This window comes from Peromyscus eremicus, chromosome 6 (genome assembly GCF_949786415.1).
Source record: "Peromyscus eremicus chromosome 6, PerEre_H2_v1, whole genome shotgun sequence".
Classification (NCBI taxonomy): domain Eukaryota; kingdom Metazoa; phylum Chordata; class Mammalia; order Rodentia; family Cricetidae; genus Peromyscus; species Peromyscus eremicus.
Genome location: NC_081421.1, coordinates 91,226,685 through 91,244,837, shown reverse-complemented (window position 1 = coordinate 91,244,837; position 18,153 = coordinate 91,226,685). Strand labels below are relative to the sequence as shown.

The following is an 18,153-nucleotide window of genomic DNA, read 5'->3' as shown; positions in this document are numbered from 1 at the left end:
AAAGCCTGGGGTCCTCTGTGTTTCATCACGAATGGGAGAGGAACCCATGATGTCCCTCCGCCCTCAAGATGAACTATTGGCGACTAACAGTTGTTGGAGACAAGGTATCACTTTCTTTACTGTTGTAGCCACAGACAAATTGCCCTCGGTCTGCTCAAACCTCCCACTCACATTTGGGCAGGCAATTCTTATTAAATTCTGTGGCCCTCACAAAAAAAAAAAAGACATAAATGCTGGAGGGGGATTTGTTGAGAAGAAGTGTTCCCACAAGAGGGGTGTGTGTGTGTGTGTGTGTGTGTGTGTGTGTGTGTGTGTGTGTGTGTGAAGAAGGGCAATGAGAAGTAAAAAAGACTAAAACTCATTATATAAATAAATGAAATTTTCAAACAATAACAAATAAAATTCTAATCGACTATTAAACTGTATGCCAGGAAGCCGTCCTGCCAAGGATAAACTGAAGCTTTCTTATACCGGAAGAAGCTCTTAGAGGCCCCAGGATCTGAAATAATCTTGTAACAGTTCCATGGACCTTGTTTCAGGAACCAAGTGTGTAACAAACTACCTTAACATTTAAGGGCTTAAAACAGCCCTTATTTCCCATTCTGCTGCAGTCTGGGTTGGGCTGGGTGGCATGGGGTTTCTGTTCCTGTGGTGTCTATGGGAACTGCAACAGACAATATGTCACTTTCACCTTCCCAACTGGGACTTCGTGTCAAAAGTCTAGACTTTACAGGAGCTGGTCAGGCATCTCTACATCACCTTTTCTGGGCTAAGCATGTACTCCCTAACTTTGTGGTCTCAGAGAGGTGAGAATTCCTACACAGTGCCTGGTTCCCAAGAAAGCACAGGAAAAAGCCTTCTTGTCCTCCTATGTGCTACAGCACATAGGGTTTACCAATAAAAGCAAGTGACAGGGCCAGCCCAGTTCAAGGTAGCAGAAATAGGACCACCTCCCAGGAGGTAGAGGATCAGCATGTGTGAAAGAGAAGAAAGGACTGGGTGTTAGCCATTTTAAGAGGACTCTGAGCTGCCTCCTCAGGAGACCAAGGAGCACTGGACATGGGACTCATTTCTTATAAATAATTTACTCTTGAGCACACCACTGTAGAGATGTATGGAACCCCTAGAGATTTAAACAATGACTTTAACCAATTTTATAAATATTCACACTAGGAAATACTTCATATCTGAATCCAGTATATAAGCCAGAAATCACAAAATATAAATTTCAGTTAAAAAAAGGTGTGCATACATATCCCACTATGCATATACACACAGCAAAAGTTCCCTGAAATAATGTCGATTCTTAATATGTGCACTGAACTCTGAGGGTTTTTCGTTCTGTTTCATTTTAAGCAGAGTACTCTTGACCCATGAAATTGATATCATGACCTACCAGAGGTAGAACTGCGATTTGAACAATACAAATCTCATCCTATCTACTCATTTGGCAGATGAGGATTCATGAGGGTGGACAAGAGCTGGGATGCAGAGCCCTGAATTCCGACAGAGAGGCCAATACTCTCTCAGCTCACTGCACGGCTTGGGCAGACACCGAGCAAGCAGTGATTTGAGGTGAGTTATTAGTTTGTGTAGTTTATTCGTTTTCCTCTGGTCTCCACAAGAAAGCACAAGTGAGGGCTTGGTAGTATTTCACGTCCCTGCAGAGCAACTGTGTTTAGCACATCTTAGCAAACCCAGGCATCACCACAGCCCTTCAAACAGTATCTACCCCTTGTCTTCAGACCAACAGTTGTGATTTTATTTGTATCACGGAATGATAATCCACAGAAAGACTTATATTTACTTAATGCCAAGAGGGAAACTTTCCCAATATCAATGCTGTACAAAAGGGAGGTGGTGAGGATGTCTGATGAGATTCTGAGGAATGAGGCTGGCTTCCAGGAAGGGGTTTCAGCGCATTTCTTCCTAGAATCATGGCTTGCCTGGCTGACCTCTGAATCCAAATCATTAGTCACTGGTTTCATGGTGTTATGAGGTTGCATTAACGGATGGTCCAATTAGCTCTTAACAATAACACTGCTCATTAAGTAGACTAAACTATCTAAACGTGGGTCTGCAATTGATGGTGGTGAGAGGCAGAGATGCTATTTTTGTTCTATTGTAGTTTGATGTTCTGCTTCAGCACGACAGAAATGTAATGGGGCCCACTTCGGTCACACTTCTAAATTTTCTAGGAGCCATATTTTCAAAACTAGAAATAGAACTCATTTTAATTATGCATTTTGAGATAAAATTAGATCTAAAATGTAGAAAATGATGCATGATTTCTTCCCACTGTCATTTCACTTCTTTAATGTTAACACCCTGTAGAAATAAGATGTTGTTCACAAGCCTAAGAAATTAGCTTGGGCACTATATTGTTTACACAACTGTAGACTTTATTTAGTTTGGGAAAGTAATTCACCCAATAGATCCAAAATACTGCCATTTCTATGTACAATCAATTTAAAAACCATGCACAAAATATTTCATATACTTTGATTTTTCTAGCTTTTCAAAAGCCACTGTCTATTTTATTCTCAATTTAGGACAAGTGTATTTCCCGCCTTCAGTTACTACACACAAAAACTCACAGAAGACCCATCATCAATAAGGTATTCACTCTGAGTTGGGCGCTTGAGCCCATGAAGCTCTGATAGAGGAGGTAAAAGAGCTTGCTGTTAAGACCATAGGTTTGGGAGTTGAGTGGATTAGGAGTTGAGTTGAATTGCATATTTGAAACTTAAACTTTTCTGTATGCCCTTGACATCTACCTTTCTGGGCCTCTATTACTTCATCTGTAAAAATAACTAGGTAGAAGGATGAAGAAGTTTTGGTTGACTCGTGGGATTATGGATTGGATCGAATGAGGTAGCATGGTAAATGCTAGTGCTACCTCTTACTTAAACTGGCACACGGAGGATGTTAGCTTTGGGTGGTCATCTGTGTCACCATAGGAAAGGCCAAGCGAACATTCACTTTCTTCAATGCTGAGTGATATTAAAAGTTAGGTCAGGGCTCTGGTTAATATTTTAGAAAGGCTCAAGAAATGTTTATTGACTACCTACTGTTCGTTAGATACCAGACTGAGTGCTAGGAGTCTAAAGAATAAAAACTATGAAATTTACTACTTAGTAAACGATGGATGGAATGTAGATAAGAAACCTATCTTTTCCATAATTATGTATGTTTTTGTGTGTTTGTTGTGGGACAATTTAAATTGTTGTGGCTATTTTTAATTCAACAGAGTAGTATGACTAGCTTGCTCTGTATCTATATTTTGCATTTTACTTTTTTTTTTGTTTTTTTGAGACAGGGTTTCTCTGTGTAGCTTTGCGCCTTTCCTGGAACTCACTTGGTAGCCCAGGCTGGCCTTGAACTCACAGAGATCCTCCTGGCTCTGCCTCCTGAGTGCTGGGATTAAAGGCATGCGCCACCACCGCCTGGCGCATTTTACTTTTTTATTGCTCCATATTGCTTGTTTGTAATCATAGCCCAGGTACAATTCCTTCTTTGGGCCAGATATTTGCTATAGAATCTGAAAGATTGTTTGAGGGAAGAGATTGTGTGTGTATGTGGTGGGTGCATTTGAGGGGTGTGTGTGTGTGTGTGTGTGTGTGTGTGTGTGTAATATGAATTATTTGTGAGGGTGTGTGTACACACATGTGCAGAGGTCAGAGTAGGACTTGGAGATGTAATTGGGATCTTAATACTTTGAGGGAGGGTCTCTCACTGAACCTGGTTTTGGGATGGTGGCTGGTGAGCTCCAGCAATCCTTCTGTCTCTACACCTCACAGTGGTGGGATTATACAGGTGCTTGACTTTGTGTGTGTGTTCTGTGGATCAGAACTCAGAATCTCACGTTTGCACAGCAAGCCATCTTACCCATAGAACCATCTCTTCAGCCTTACTAAAGATTGCTTAAAATATTTATTTATTTTCATTTTTTGTTTGTGACTGTTTTCTTTTTTTCTGTATGCATGTAAGGGCACCATGTGTGTAATGCCCACGGAGGTTAGAAAAGGGTGTCACACATCCTGAAAGTGGAGTTGTAGGTGGTTGTGAGCTGTCATGTAGTATGCTGGAAACTGCTAGGCTTTCTGCAAGAGCAGCACATGTTCATAACCACTGAGCCATCTCTCCAGCCCCTAAAGATATTTTTAAATAAATGTACCAAGTTGTATTTGTTAGCATAAATCAAATTTATTTACTTCTTATTAGAGAAGGAGGCAATGAACCCGTCAAGACAGGTGATTTAAATAGAACTATTAAAAGCAGTGTCATTACAAGGCTAACAGTTTTAGGGCCCAAGTATATGCAATTCCATAGCTTTTGCAACCAACACACATGCCATCTCCAGGAAGACTTGTTTCTTTTAATCTTTAAATGTTGTATACATTTTCTTTTAAGCCTTACTATATACAGAAGATCAGGAACTTACAATAATGATTCTATTGAATTTGTGGCTGTCTTTTAGACAGTGTCCTATGAACTATGTACTATATAATTTCCCTCCCTCCTCCCTCCTCCTTTCCTCCCTCCTCCCTCCACCTTTCTTCCCTCCTCCCTCCACCTTTCTTTCCTCCTCCCTCCACCTTTCTTCCCTCCTCCCTCCACCTTTCCTCCTTCCTCCCTCCACCTTTCTTCCCTCCTCCCTCCACCTTTCTTCCCTCCTCCCTCCACCTTTCCTCCTTCCTCCCTCCACCTTTTCTCCCTCCTCCCTCTACCTTTCCTCCCTCCTCCCTCCACCTTTTCTTTCTCTCCCCTCCACCTTTCTTTCCTCCTCCCTCCACCCTTCTTCCCTCCTCCCTCTCTTCCATTTTCCTTTCCTCTTTTCTTATAAACTTATGTTTTATATATTTATTTTGTATCATATGGCTAATCTTCTTTGACCATGGTGCCCAATTTCTATTACAGGTCGAACTTGAGAGATGAACTGCCTTGAACTTTTAAAATGAAAGCAAAGAGTTCACTGGGATATTTAAGAACATATTCTTCACAGTGTCAAAGGCAGATCTAGGCTTGAATTCTGGCTCTCACATCTCTTAGGCATATTCCTTTTGGGCGACTTAACCTCTCTGAGTATTAGTTTCCTAATTTATAAAATGCAAATTAAAATGCTTTTCTTCTAGGTTTGCTTTGAGGATTAAAGAATAGAGCGTAGGAGAAACTTGGCCTCAGGAGGTGCTTTCTGCCTACTGACCTAAGAATAGGCCTCACAACTGGCTGTGTTACAATCAAGCCAAGAGGCCATCTGACTTGAGCCTAGAGGCTGCAGCAAGAAAAGGGACTCATAAAGCAAGAATTTAAGAAAACAGAAATAAGGACTCCTTAAGTGTTTAATTAGCTAACTATGATTTTTGGGTTGAGGTGTTCATTTCAAAATCAAGACAAAATAAGATTTTATTTTATTACTTATATTTATTAATGTATTCATTTATTCCTGTGCATCCATCTTCTCATCTCAAATTTGTCTTTTAGGAATCATGCCTAGAGGCTTTAAATCAAGGTATATATTATTGATATATTTTGTTACTGAATGAACCTTGGGACTTGTCCATGATGAACATGCACTCATCCACTGAGCTATACCACAGCTGCAGAATTTACAACTTAATAAGACTGCTCCTCTCCTTCTGTCTTCTAGGATTCGAGGCTCGCCTTGATATGGAACAAGTTCACAGGGCAAACAAGATAGACAACAGAAAGCCACTGGCCAGTTTGCCTATGAAAGATGTGAGAAGAAGCAGGCAAAGACAGAGTGAGGATGTCTTCTTGTCCTTTGATTGAAAACACATCACGGGGACACTAGGAAGTTTCCGAACTATCCAAACAACTTTCAGATCCTGGAAATGAAAATGTTAATGCAGGTTATGGAGAGGGCTTCAGGCTCTTATAATAATGCCAACCTTAAGACCCTCAACTTGGTTTAGGGTTGTTAATGTCACAGCTTAGGGATAAACCTGAGGTGGCCATCATGGAGCTCCTTGGCTTAAGGCTTGGGGGACATGATGAGATGAGGGGGTACAAGAGTCAGAGGACTCTGAGATGGGTATGGAGGAATGGATTTAACTGGGTGGCATCAGTTTTTTTTTTTTTTAAACATCATTTAGAAAAATGTGATATAGCTGCTTGTGGTAGCCTGTGCCAGGAGGGTATACTGAAGAGGCAGGAGGGTCACAAGAAAAAACAAAAACATAAGATAGAAGTTGCTAAAGTTCTAACTCATGGAGCAGAAGAGAATGAACCAGTTATGTTAAAGGACTCTGGGTGAATGACTCCAGGCCTAGCACCCACTTACACTGACAGTGTTCTTCCACACACCCTGACAGCACTTATACCTAAGAGATTTGAACTTATCACACCAAGTGTCCTGCCTTATTCCTAGTGGTGGGGGCACAGGCATTTGTGTAGGTGAGAAAGGGTGACCATTTCCTTTTTGATGAGACCAGCAAGACAATGAGGGAGGGGAACACCGCTGTGGGAAGAAGATTAAGTTCCATTCTCTCTAGGTAGAGAGAATGAATTGGTTTTAGATACATGAATCTGAAATTTAGAAAAGAGCTGCGCTAAAGAACAAAATGGGGTTCTCAGCAGATTGAGGATGGCTTTGTGTGGGGCTTTGGGGGCTGCTAATAACTCTTGAAGAACATTGACTTTCCTCCTCCTTGTTACTTACCAGCAGCTACCTCACAGATGATAGGAGGGAAACTGAACTCTGTCCTTCCTTCCTTCCTTCCTTCCTTCCTTCCTTCCTTCCTTCCTTCCTTCCTTCCTTCCTTCCTTTCTTCTTTCCTTTCATTTGTGGTGTATATGTGCTTTTATATGTTTGGATGCTAGAAGTCAACCTTGAATGCTGTTCTTCAAGGGCCACTCACCTTGTTTTTGAGACAGAGCCTTTCACTGGACCTCAGCCTGACCCATTAGGTTAGGCCAGCTGGTTCATGAGCCCCAAAGATTTATGTGTCTTTAAGTCCCAGAAAAGTTCCAATTTCTGGGACTTAAGCATAAGCAACCATATATAGCTTTATGTTTTACAAATTACTTTTATTATATTTTTAATTACAATAATTTAAATTGTGTGTGTGTGTGTGTGTGTGTGTGTGTGTGTGTGTGTGTAAGTACATACACGACTGTAGATGCCCTTGGATTCCAGAAGAGGTCCTTAGAGTCCCTGTAACTGAAGTTAAAGGCAATCGTAAGCTGCTTAAAGTGGGTCCTGAGAACAGAACATAGGTCCTCTGCAAGATCAGCATGGACTCTAATCACTGAGCCATCACTCTAGCCCCTTGTATGCACCTTCTGGGGACAGAACTCATGCTCTCATGAGTACAGCAAGAACGTTACTGGCTGAGCCATTTTGTTTTCTCCCTCTATCTTAATCAAAAGCCTCAGGAACATGAGATCTTGGTGGTGGAAAGAGGTTACACAGGGGTTATATTGCTTCTGAGTAGAAAATTCTTAGGCATGTGCACGGCTACCTGTAAGGAAAGAGACAATTCAAGCTTGCTTAATAGAAGGAATTGGGAAAACATCCAGGCCAATGTACTGCAGTCTTATACTTTTGTTTTTTTCCCCCATGGTTTAATGCAGAGTCAAGAAGACATTCTAGGTCCTTGTGTCTGATTGAACAGTGACCAAAGATTACAGCAATGTACTATTGACTTCAAACAGTTAGAAGGATTGAAAACATATTCACTGTAAAAAAACGATAAAGAAAGACATGTTCCTCTGATTTAAATTTTATATAATATTTACATGTATCAAAACATTGCATGTGTGACTATATACATTTTCTATGCCTTTCTGTATCAGGGAAATTATATATATATATATATATATATACATATATATGTAAAATAAACAAAAAGAAAAAGAAAAAGCTCATTTGCATGGGAGGCTTAATGTATCTGACCATTTCTACACCAGTTTTTCTGGGCTCTATTGTCCCAGCTTGACAGTCAAGCTCATATTGTCAACTTTAAAGCTCTGATAATTATCAGGCTGGATACCTATTGTGTGTGTACCAATACCTAGGAATATTTGTGCCATCTGGGTAGAAATCAAAAGCCTCTGAAAGTTGATGTTACAGCTCTCAACTCATTTTTTTCCCTCTCTATTTTTTTGCTTCTAAGGTTGACAACCACCCACATGGCATTCACTGGTTCTTAGCATAGCCCACAGAAATGCCAGCTGGCTGCATGCCAGTGTTGGGAGGACGGGACTGTTGAGAGCTTCCTCACTGCAAAACCTTGTCAACGGCAAAGCATTGTTTCTCAGTCTGAAATATTTTTCTTTTCCCGTCGCTTTGATTTCTCTTCCCACCTGGGAACAGGACTCAGAATGGGTTGCTAATTATACCATGGGAGCTGTGATTCTGAACACCACGAGTCCACATGCAGGAGGCATCACTCACTGAGCTGTACCAGTTAATACGTGCAGAAGGGTGAGGCTGTCAGCATCCGGGAGCGGCATGGCAGGCCAGTCTGCTGTGCGTCCTTGTAGTTCTTGCTTGCTTTTGAAAATATGATTTGTTTTCAGCAAACCCATCCAACACACTACATCCAGAGGGCAACATGATAAAAAGGCATGCTAAGGCCTCCTGCCTATTTTTGGCAACTATTATCTTAAATTAATAGAAATGCCGATTTTTCTTGTTTGAGAATCAATGACCACCAAAGTTCAGGCACCAGCATTAAAAAACCCAAAGATTCTTCTTCTTCTTTAACAACCTCTCCGGTAGCCTCACAGACTCACTCCAAGGAATATTCTTTATTTGGAATCTCGATTGGATTGCTGATTAGAGCAATAAATGGAGGAAGCTTGCAGGGCTCACAGCATTTCCTCGACTGTATAAAAACACTTTACCTTTTACTCTACAGGAATAATGTTTTAAAAATTGATCCTTGCTGGCTTTAGGACCTATTCTGGCCTCCAAAATCTCACTGTCTGTCTTAGACACATAATGAAAATACATGTCTGAAGAGCGGGGAACATTTTAATGACTTTCTGTGTTACTGAGCTTGTACTGGGTGGTGGAAGAGATCAGCTCATTAACTTAAGATTTCTTTACAATGATGGAGTTCGGTTTCATATGCTTGTCATGTTTAGTTTAGACTAGGGGTTGTGATAGTTCTCAATACTGCATTATCTCCCAGGGTTGTCAGTGGATTCCATGTGGCTATGGAACTGTGTGCAGCCATAGAAAAGAAGGATTGATTGACACCCCTCTGTTACCATAGACATGAGGTTTCCTTGTGTCTATAATTCTTTACCTGGCTTGTGCAGTAACTATTTACAGAGGAGGTAGGGTTTGGAATATTTGCTATTCTTCTTGCCCAGGGCATAGTGTCTATTTCCTAGTTAGAACAAAGATGAATCCGTGTTTACTAAGCACCAGGTCTAGGCATATTTTAAGGGCTTATCATTTGCCATCTCAATCACCATAACACTCTCAGGAAGTGGAGTTGCCTTTTCCCTTGTTTTCCAATGAGGACATTAAAACACAGCAATGCTAAGTGAATTAAAATAAAAATTCACTTAATTTCTTAGGATCAGTCGTGAGTAGTAGAAGAGAAATAGACCTAGGCTCTTCTCTTTAGACAAATGATGTTAAGCACTGTGGCCACGGACTTAACAGATGTTTTTGCTTGATTTGTTATTGTTGTTTTTTGGTTTTGTTTTGTCTATATTATTTGGCTTTAGGAAATTTTTGTTTTAACTTATGTTTAAATTAAATTTCTTTTAAATTACCTTTTAAAAACCATACAAAGGAACATGTTTCCTAAAATTTTCACTTCAACAGACAGCTTTTGGATACAAATAATAGTAAGAAAAATCTCCCAGGTCAGAAAAATCTAGAAGAGAAGTAAGGACTTTCTATTTTGTAATGCAGACACTTTTCCCTGTGAGTTTTGGATTCTAAAGACTCTGCAATTTCAGAGAAAATCCCAAATCTATTTTAAAATCCCAAATCTAGCTTTTTCTATGTTAAAACACACCCTGGATGTATATCCGACTGAGAGCATACAAAGACACTGCTAACTGTACAGGGTGTGCATATCTAGATTCCTTCAAAGTGCGACTTGTTCTAAGAGGAGAATTAGTTCCAGAATCTTTAGCCTTTGAAGTTTAGACTTGGCCTAAAAAACGGGGCTCCACCAAAACAAAAGCAGCATTTCCTCATGCTTAGGCACACGGTGGTGTAGTCTGAGGAAGGAACACCACGTGCCTTCCTATCAGAGGTGCTGAGTCACATTTTCGTCTTCATAATTAGCAATGACATTTTCTTTAAATGCGTTGTGTGATGTACCTGATCAAATACTAGACATTTCAAGGGCTGCTTTGGGCCAGAGTGTGTTGATTTGCTTCTGTTAGATTCTGTCCTACCTCACAATCGTAGTATGAGCATGGGGTTCCACTGGGTTCTGAACTGTGGAAAGCATTTGAGTGAGAAAGGACCTTGTAAAACAAGAGTCACTGAAACTCCACCTTCGTAGATCTCTGTGTTGACTTACCTTGACCTGTGTCCAAACAGAACATGAGGTTCACTTATTTCAGTCCATTCCATGTAATCCCATATCACATAATCCATTTCACTCACATGAACAGCATCATCTTCATGACTCTAATTCCAATGAGGCGTCCAGTGTTACCTCTTGGTTATTTTCACTGTGGCTCCATACCAAAACCATTATTAGCACATACGCAAAATTTGGTTGATTTTTCCTGACCCACCTTTGCAATCCTACAGCAGCTCTGAGATGAAAAGGTACCCAAGTTAAGCCTCTCCATGTTAGGGTAATTCCATAACTAAGGGTTGCATTGCTAATTTGATTTTGCTGATGATCAGAGATAGGAAGAGAATTGTAATTGAAATGCATCAAGACTGATTTGTTAATGTTGGTACACATTTTCCATCATTGTTATGCTATTATGCCATTAACATAAATTAGAACATAGAGGTAATTTAAAACTGTTAGCTGACACAGGTATATCTCATTTCTGGTGATAATCAAATATAAAGGAAGGAGGTTAGGCTTAACAGCACACAGTGTCATTGTGTGAACTGTTGATGGACAGAGTGGTTGTGTTAGCAGCCAAAACCCATCTCAAATCTGAATTTTTTTTATTTTTCTGTTAAACATAAATTTAAAATATAATAAAACAAGCTATAGATGTCTCTTACCAAACTAACTTTTCTAAAGTCCTTTCTTCTCTTATACTTAATACTGATTTGCATAGGTTCTATCGCACCTTTTTTTCTAGCCCTGTACAGTTATATATAACATGTTCCCTTGAGGACAGAACCCACTAAGACATGGCCAGGAATTATGTGGGTTGATGATGTTACCTCCCAATTCACTTGTGTGTTGATGAATTGGCTCCCTTTTGTTTTTGAGACAGTAGCTGTGGCTGGCTTGGATCTCACTCTGAAGACCAGACTGGCCTTGAACTCACAGAGATCTACCAGCCTCTGTCTCCTGAGTGAGTGCTTTCATTAAAGTCATGGTTGTACTATCCCATATTCTTAATACTTTGGAACAAATGATAATGAGAGACGCTGCAGGAGGTACTTCTTGGGCTGAGAGAGTAGAGAAACTGGGCAAATTGTGTAGGAAGACTGCTGTGGGAAAAGGCTTCGTGTTGTTTTCTAGGGAGTCTGTCAGGTTAAGTACTTTACCTGGCCTTTGGCCTAATGAAAAGAAAACTGAAATTGATTACATGATGGGAGATAAAGCCAGATGAAGGAGCATGGATTTCTCAGATTTAAGCTTAGGAAATCTGACACACTTGAAGCCTCTCTCTCAGCCAGAGAAGTTGGGCTGTCGATGGATATCACAATGAAAATGCTAGATGAATGTCATGACAAGCAGTGTTGTATGAGACCTTGCTACAACCAGATGTGAAGGACCAAATGTGAAGTGACAAATGGCCCTTTAAGAGAATCATATACTGTCATTTCATTTCATCTTAAAGGGTTCCATCCGTTCTAGTTGAGCCTGTGAATGTCCTGTGATACAAATGTTCATGGATTAGGCATTCTGGACCTGAATGGGAGGTCCAGATTCAGACTGGAAAAATAACTGCACATAAAGTCCATGGAGTGTGTGCTTTAAAATCCACCAGAATTTGCAAAAGTGAAGAGTTAAACACCAAACCTGACAAGTGGAGCTCTTTCTGAGTGAGGAATTCTGTAATAATAATAGAGGATAAGGTTACTATGTCATATTACCTTTAGAGATCCTAGGCGGGTAAGATTGAAGCCTCAGACAAACTCTTGGGTATTATGGACTGTTTTTTTTACACTGTTACACTGTGAAGAAATGTCACTCAGATTGGTTTAATAAAAACCTAAATGGTCAGTAGGTAGGCAAGATTTTGGGGGCAGAAAGGATGATAGGAAAAAGAAGGGCAGAGTCCTGGAGAGTCGCCAGCCAGACAGAGAGAAAGTAGCATGGGCAGTACAGAAAATTAATAGCAAAGTCGCAAGACAGAAAGAAAATTAACAGAAATGGGTTAATTTATATTATGAGCTAGCTTAAAACAAGCCTAAGCTGTCTCCCAAGCTTTCATAATTAATAAGAAGTCTCTTTGTGGTCATTTGGGAGCTGGCAGGTGGGACAGAAAGTCTGCCTACAAATGGTGCCCAACATCTGACCATGTATGTCCACATAAGACCCGAGAAAGCTTAAAAGAAGGTTCTAAACACAGAAAAACAAAGCCAAATGCAGCTTCTTACACCAATGTCTCCCATGCCTGCTGCTGCAGTACAGAGACACATCTCCCAGCAGCTGGCTGCGTACTTGAGCTGCCAGTGTGCCATGAGCTAAGTGTGCCATGTGGTGGGTTTAAGATTTTGCTCATTCAACTGAATGTGCCAGGCTTTGCTGACTCCTCATGGAAGGCCTTACCTTTTTGGAGGAGAGGATGGGGGGTGGATTGAGTGGGGGAGTGGGAGGAGGGATGAGAGGGGGATCTATGGTTGGTATGTAAAATGAATAAAAAATTTCTTAATAAAGAAAAAAAGGAATAAGCATCACATTTTGGAGATTTCACAGAAAATAATGTAAATCATCACATTAATAGTTTAGTATGACTATAAACTGAAATGATAATATTTTAATATAATTGCTTGAATAAAGCACATCATTAAAGTTAAAAAAAATGTTTTACTCATGCAGACAGAAAAGGTTACAGATATGCAGTAAAGCAGGTTCAGATGGAAAAATCCTCTAAATAGGTACCAGTGTATTTAACAATGTGTGTAGGCTTATGGGAAAAAAAGGGTATAGACAGTCATAGAAAAAATAGTTTTCAATAATAGTAAAGTCTTTAAAGAGAGAGTAAAGTAATAAAAAATTGTAAGGGTGGAAAATACACAGGGAATCTGGATCCTATATAGTGTCTTGTTAACTCTGAATTTTTAAAATGTTAATGCATAGACAACAATAGCTGCTGAGAGAGACATTGGGTTATAGAAACTCTAAATTAAACCAACCTATATTTTTTTAAAGTGTCTTAACTTCAAAATGAAAGTTGGACAATGTGTTGCATTAAGGGTGAGGTTATGCTTTGTTTCCACAGGAAATGAAAGGCTGTGAATTCCTTCCAGATTAATAAAGATAAGATTTGACCAGGGGAGACACCCTGAGTAACTTGGCTACAGACATGGGGAGGAAGATGACATGACAGGTGACATGTAATCCCTCAACATGAGAACAGCTATGAGATGAGATGAGACATGATAAATCTTCTTGGCTACAGAGTCCTCATGACTTATTATTACATGTTATCCCTTCATATGGCATGGATAGAGATTTATATTACAATTTGATTATAAAGTCCAAATGACTTATAAAATTGACAGATGCCTTTTACCTGCTCAAACATAAAACAAAAAAATTATTTTTAACTGATTTGTGTACACTGCAATGTACACTGCACATTCCATACTTGTGTTAATGCAGATATGTGTGTTACCTTTGAGAGTTTATGTATTTTCAGAGCAAAAGGACCAGACACCAAAGAAAATGAGTGGCTCAGGTGATCCATCATCTCAGAATGCCTCTGTTGCAGTTTTCTCAGAGTTCTGCATCCAGAACAGCTTCAAAGCTACTGACTGAGATGGTCCAACATCATAGACTACTCCAGCCAGGACTTCAGATAAGCCTTGTACTTTACCATTGCAGAGACTGGACAACAAACAATACAGCTAACTCTGTCAGGACTTGACCATTATCTCAATTTTTTCAGGGTCTCCTAAGGATGCCAGTGATCCCAGGAATCAGTCTAGAAAACATGGCAGCACTAGTCCCAAGAGATGGGGTGGATGGCTTTTAGTCATTCAATGTGTTATAGATTTGTCATCATTTAGGGGTGTTGGTTACAAGTTGTTATTGGTCATAGTCAGGAAAAAAGCTAAACAATGGAGTTAGATTCAAGAATCTCTTTCTGACGGAAAAAAAGGGGGATATAGTATAAAAATGATGAGATAAAAGGGTAGATTCTTGAGTCTATTTTTGAACAACCACTAGTCTCAAATATTTTACATAGATATGGATTTTTGTATTGATACAAATTTAAGATTATTTTTGTTATAACATACTGCACATATGTTTCTACTCTTGTTAAAGGTATTGTACCTATGCAGCTCATTTAACAATGTTATGTAAATTTCTAGTCCTTAAAAATTATTATTACAAACTATTTAGGATAACAAAAAAATACAAGTTAGTAATTACTCACCTATAAAAATCAAACTTGTAGTCATGTTACATATGTTTTTAGGATCAAACAGAGATAGATATATTTTAGATAGGCAAATGGTCTTCCAACACTTCAGAGATCTACAGACTATGACATTTAAGATGTTTTAATAACATAAGACTTTTCGTGACAATGAGACACATCTCCTGGCAGCACCAGTCTACATCAGATGAAATGATGAGCATCAAAGAACCTCCATATGGAGCTTGCTTTCTTTGTGGCAAAAGTTAGCCATTGGGCAAAAAACTGCCCTTGCCTCAACTACAGGACACAAAAGAAAGTGACTACCAAACTTTGCCAAGACAGGGTAGGACTGTCCTTATCCTGCTTCACAGAAAAGTCTGTCAGATATTATAGGTCTGTAGGCAGAAGATGGATGCCCTAATGTTGCAGAGAAACTTTAGATGGCTATCCAGGCAGCTAGATGTCTCTTTTGTTTTAGAAGTTGCTTGCTCTGCACTTTCTTTTTACTCAGGTGACATTTTATCCTTCTGCATTCTTTGATGGAGTTGAAGGCTAGATAGTCATAGTTTCAGCTTTACTTAGTCATGATAGAAGGTAAATTAGGTACAGAGCTTTAGATTCACTAAGATAAAATAAATAATGGAGTATTTTCTCCAAATATGCCAAATACAAACGGACTCAACATTGTAAATGTAATTCTTACCCGATAATTGTTCTTATTGTATATAGTTTTATTATGTTAGAATTAAAACCTTTCCTTTTTATTTACAAAAGGGGAGAAATGTTGTGGAATAATCTTTTCATACACTGTGAAGAAATATCACTCAGATTGCTTTAATAAAAGGCTAAATGGCCAATAGCTAGTCAAGATTTTCCAGGCAGAAAGAATTCTGGGAAGAAGGGTGGAGATGCAGATAGTTGCCAGCCAAATGGAAAGAAAGCAGCATGGGCAGTACAGAAAAAAGATAATAAAGCCATGAGGCAGAAAGTACATTAACAGAAATGCACTAATTTAAGTTATGAGCTATCAAAAAACAAGCCTAAGCTATCCACCAAGCTTTCATAATTAATGAGAAGTCTCAGTGTGGTTATTTGGGAGCTGGCAGGCTGGAAAGAAAAGTCTGCCTATACTCAGGAATCCATTACTGCTTTCATAGCCCTTAACTTGTGTATCAGTGTTTCTATGTATCAGATGTCATAGGTGAGTTTTAATTAGGGTTGTGATATACATGGAGTCCATATGTTTCATTTAGCACCAGCATCTGAGCCAGCATGGCAAGACATTCCCATGATGCAGGTATGTGAGTTCTGCATTGACTGCTGATTTTCCCTTCTGTTCTTTCTTCAGTCCATCTCTTCCCTCTTCCTCTTCTTTCCTGTTTCATTACTCTCTTATTAATTTAGCAGTTAACATCATGGAACAGAAGCATTAGGCCTCTCAAGCACACTTCTTAGTGACTTGTTGGCAGGGTTACCCCTGGGGAGGGGCAACACATTTACCAACTTAACTTGCAATAATTTCTCACCTATAGAATAAATAAAATGTGGCTTGGGAAGATAGGTGTAAGTTCATATGAAAACATGTCAGTACCATGAATACATGAATGAGACAGAAGAAAGTCCCGTGATAAGGATCTGAGTGATGAATAGGCAACACTTACTAGTTTGCTATGGAAGAAAACTACTAAATTTATTTATTTGAAATTATAATTAAATTACAAAAGTATTGGACAGGGGTCTTGAAACATATTTCTTGATTTATGTTGTTAAGTGAATACATGGGGGGCAATGGCATGAAAATCCATTTTTTGTTAGCTTGACAAATAGATGACCATGTGTTAAAATCCTACTGTGAATCTTTCGGCTAGAGTAACATACTGTGAAGGAAATGTTACTCTTAATTTGGATGTTTAGGTGAACTTATTTAAGGTGACAGGAACTCATGAAGAGATGCCAGCGGAAACAGGAAGCACTTGCCTTACAAGAAAAGCTGTGATCTGCCTATGACCCAGGGTTGTGCTGAGGATGAGTCTGAGCTGAGAAAGAACATGTGTGTCCCATGTTTGGCTCTGACTCCTCAGAGGTCTTTTGATATGGTAACTGGTGCTTGGCACTTAAAAGAAATTGTTATTTTTACATTTATTTGTTTGTGGTTAGGGCAAACAGAGGTACGGCAAGATGTACATGTGGAGGTCAGAAGACAACTTGTGGGAACCAGTTCTGTTCCTACACCATGTGGGTTTTACAGGTTGAACTCATTTCATAAAGCTTGGTAGCAGGCATCTTTACCCACTAAAGTATCTTTCCAGCACCACTTGTCTTAAAAAAAAAAACAACTCAACTTTTATTCTATTTTTAGCTTTATTTACTTTATTATTTTCGTGTGTGTGTGTGTGTGTGTGTGAGTGTGTGTGTGTGTGTGTGTGTGTGTATGAGTGAGTGTCTTGACTGCATGTCTGTTTGTACTCCATGTTTGTTGTCAGAATAGGGCACTGAAAGCAGGCCAAATAAATGATTCCACCCAAGTCTAGTTTAGTGAACCAGTGAGGTTTTTTTGGGTTTCTTGTAAGAGTATGGTGGAGGGACTACTTACAGACACACAGCTGACTGAAAGGCTCCTGCTAGCGTGCGTGCAGACTAATGAAAGTGACATCACTCTAGCCCCTTAGCACCACTGACTTGCTGGAGGTCCCACTGATTGGGTAGTCTCTTTCCGTAGCAGTTGTTACTGTTCGTATAACCTTGGGAAGGGGCCTTGAGCGTATCTCTCAGATGATTCCTGAGACTTTGTGAGTTTTTATTTTACTTCTTGAGCCTTAATGGAATGCTTCAATTCCAAGGAAGTAGCAACACAGTATATGCACAGCACTGTCAGTTACACAGTTCTGAAATACCAGTCTGAGCCAGTTCCGAGGATCCAAAGTTTGCAACAGGGAAATTTGACTAGTTTTCTTTACCTGGTTGTCATGGTGCTCAGTCAAAGACAGTTCTAGAAAACTGTGTCTTTTCTAGACACACATGAAGTTGTGTCAGTGAAAAGGGCTAGTGTTGTAACAAGGGTGATACTTTCAGCACTGCGCTGGAATCCTGAGATAAGGACACTGTTTTTTTTTGTTTTTTTTTTTTTTTTTTTTTTTAAAGCTTTATTAAGTGAGAGGAAGAAATTTACATTTGGGACTTGATACATTTGAAGATATGTGGGAGTCAGGTTGAAGCATTCCTCCCCAAGTGAGTGAGAGAGAAACTGCTCAGGCAAGCAGCTCTGAGTGCAATCATTTGGAAAAATGAATATCAAAAAGTTTTAGATTTAATACTTTTTAAAATGATGCTTTCTACTTAGATTTATATTTGATATTAGAAAATCTCTCTGGTCTATCATGAACTCTGGGCACATCATGATGAAAATACTAAAGCCAA

General features: G+C 39.4%; 1 long non-coding RNA gene across 1 annotated transcript; it reads left to right on the top strand.

Annotated features, from left to right (window-relative positions):
* Positions 1 to 1,464: 1,464 nt before the first annotated feature.
* LOC131912674 (uncharacterized) lies at positions 1,465 to 6,066 on the top strand. The gene is made up of 3 exons (XR_009379673.1): positions 1,465 to 1,575; positions 2,553 to 2,618; positions 5,651 to 6,066. It is a non-coding gene; the product is annotated as an uncharacterized LOC131912674 (long non-coding RNA).
* Positions 6,067 to 18,153: the final 12,087 nt, after the last annotated feature.